The 3,049-nt window shown below is 47.1% G+C and overlaps 1 pseudogene; it reads left to right on the top strand.

Moving 5' to 3' along the window:
• The first annotated feature begins 2,129 nt into the window (after window positions 1-2,129).
• Window positions 2,130-2,594, top strand: LOC102485403 (U1 small nuclear ribonucleoprotein C pseudogene; annotated as a pseudogene).
• The last annotated feature ends 455 nt before the right edge of the window (window positions 2,595-3,049 follow it).

Here is a 3,049-nt window from a genome sequence, read left to right as displayed (position 1 = left end):
CAACCTGTTCTTAAATGGCCTTGCTACATGCATTGTCACCTGTGCTGTCCAGGTGCTCACAGCCCGCCGGCACGGCAGGTACAAGAAACACGAGCAGAAGTGGTGGACACGGCGGGAACCTGCAGCCCACACTGATCTCTCTTTTCCACAGGGATCTGTATCTCTGTGCCCGAGTCAGCTCCCGGGGAGATCTCTTACCTGTGGTCACTCCGTCTGAGTCTCCTCCGGCCCCTGCTCAGGATCCCCCTGAGAGGTGACAGGACACATAACAAGTATTTTCTTTCTCTTTAAATAATTATCTATTTTATTTTGTTTATTATTATTATTATATTTTTTAATTCTTTTGCTATAGGACACATGAGCTCACCAGAGAGAGACAGAGAGACAGGAAAAGGGAAAGCAAGAAAGCAAGTTGCTAAGTCCAGGATTCAAACCACAATTGGTCATGTGGGAGTCCAGTGCCCCAACTACCATGCCACCTGCTGGCCCTACAGGTATTTTCTTTTATCATGCTTGCCAAGGATGGGCATGCTGGGACCCCCAGACGTCTGTGTTCGTTTGAGGTTTTATCCACTTTGTACATGATAGGGCACATGTGGACTCAGGTAAGACAGAGAGAGGGGGGAGAGTACCCTCTACAGGGACTGGCTATGCATGGTCCTCTCCTTCCAGTCCTCCAGCCTGCCAGATCTCGGGCATTCACATGCATGCCTGGCATGTTTCAAGTGGATGTGACAAGATTTGAACCATGGTCACCATGTGGATTCCAGCTTCTCTTAAGCTGCACATTACTGCTGGACCAACAAGCCAGCCCTCAAGTTTTAATAATAATGAATTTTTAGAGGCCAGCAGGTGGCATAGTGGTTAAGGGCGTTGTACCCCCACATGGCTGACCACAGTTTGAGTCCTGGACCTGGCAGCTTGCTTTCTCACTTTTCCTCTCTCTCTCTCTCTCTCACTCTGTCCCTCTCTGGGCAAATTAAAAACAAAGAAATAAAGTTAAATAAAATAATTTTTTCAAGTAAAAGAATACTAGTGCTTCTGCCAGAGACCAGGATGTCCCCTAGAACATAATCTGGGGTAGTAGAAAAAGTCGCCCCCAGCTCTGAGAACTGGCTCAACAGGTCTCAGAGTTGTTATGCAGGTCACCTTAACAGGGGAACCGACAACTACCTAGACTCGTTTTTTCTTTTTTTAATCTCCTTCCATTTTTGTCCTATCAGGGTCCCTCAGCTACCCTAGAGTCTGCCACATTGGAAGTCCAGAAAAACACAGCCCTTTACCATGACTCCTCTCTCACGACACAGATCACTCCTGGGACACCAACGAGGATGAGGATTTCTCCCCACTAGCAACCAGTTCTCCAGCAGATGCCAGGTGGAGAGCTTAATCTCCAAGACTTCTCTGTACTTTCGATACCAGTCACAAGTCCAGGCCTCTGAAACTTCTGACTGACCAGCTACAAACTGGGGTTCCAACAAATCCTTCCCCCCTTCAGGGTCAGTTAGTTTGCAAGAGCAGCTCACAGAACTCTGGGAAACATGGTTACTAATTCATTACGAGGCAGAAGAAAGCTAGAAATGGAAGTAGATACAGGCGGCTGAAGCATCTGCCTATGTGGCTAGATAGAAAATCTGATCAGGGGGACCAGCAGTTAGCGTAACAGCTATGTCGCTGGGCTCCCATGTAGTCGACCGCGGTTTGACTCCCAGACCCAGTGGCTTGAATTCACACCAGGCGAATGTGCGTGCGTGCCCAAGATCCCAAGAGGAGAAGGGATTACGGTGTGGCCATACCCCCGGGGGGTAATTTCTCACTTTCTGTCTCTCTGTCTCTCTCTTTCTGGCGCACATACGTGCACTAAAGCAAAAACCTCTCTAAAAAAAGAAAATCTGATCAGGGCAGAAAATTCCCAGCCCAAGGTAATATAGGCAGGAGATTAGTAAGAGATGTCTAGCTGATTAAGCCACATTTGATAGAGCCAATGAGATAAATCAGTGGGTCCAGCCCCATCTGATAGAGCCAATGAGATGAGAATAATCAGTGGGCCCAGACAATCATCAACTGACAACTAGATTTTAAAAATTATGAACCTTCGGAGCAGAAAGGCCAACGGCCTGAGGAGCAACATGCCTAAGTTTTATTGTGACTACTGTGATCCATACCTCACCCACAATTCTCCATCTGCGAGGAAACCACACTGCAGTGGTAGGAAACACAAAGAGAATGTGAAAGACTACTATCAGAAATGGATTGAAGAGCAGGCTCAGAGCCTGATTGACAAGACAACCGCTGCCTTTCAACAAGGGAAGAGACCTCCTACTCCATTCTCTGCTCCTCCTCCTGCCGGGGCAATGATCCCTCCTTCCCCCAGTCTCCTGGGTCCTCCTCGCCCTGGCATGATGCCAGCACCCCATATGGAGGGCCCTCCCATGATGCCAACAATGGGCCCTCCTCCTCCTGGGATGATGCCAGTAGGACCTGCTCCTGGAATGATGCCCATGATGCCTGGGCCCCCAGTGATGAGACCTCCTGCCCGGCCCATGATGGTGCCCACTCAGCCAGGGATGACTCGGCCAGACAGAGAAGGATGAAGGGAGGCTTCTTTATGTCAGTTTTATATTAACTTGTTCTACTTCACCAGGAGATCATGGTGCTCTGACTCTGGGTGTTTCTAACAGCATGTCAGGGAAGACTTCCCCCTTCCTATTAAAAGAAATTAAAAATAAGAGTAGTTTTGGAGGAGAGAAGTGAGATGAAAAAGTACAGTTTTCATTTGTACTGTGAAATGTGAAAATAATAAAATCGTCAACTGTTTTAGTTAAACAACAACAACAAAAATTATGAGCCCTGAACCTGGCACCTTGCTTTCTCTCCTTCCCTTTCTCTCTCTGATCAAATTTAAATAAATAAATAACAAATGGAATTAAATAAGTAAATAATTCTTTTAAAAAAATTATGAACCTTGGGGTCAGCAGGTGATGTGGTAGTTAAGGTATTGTACTCCCACATAGCCAGCCGTGGTTCAAGACCCAGACCTGGTGGCTTA

Source organism: Tupaia chinensis, unplaced genomic scaffold (assembly GCF_000334495.1).
Source record: "Tupaia chinensis unplaced genomic scaffold, TupChi_1.0 Scaffold138584_1, whole genome shotgun sequence".
Classification (NCBI taxonomy): Eukaryota; Metazoa; Chordata; class Mammalia; order Scandentia; family Tupaiidae; genus Tupaia; species Tupaia belangeri.
This window is presented reverse-complemented; position numbering and strand designations above follow the sequence as displayed.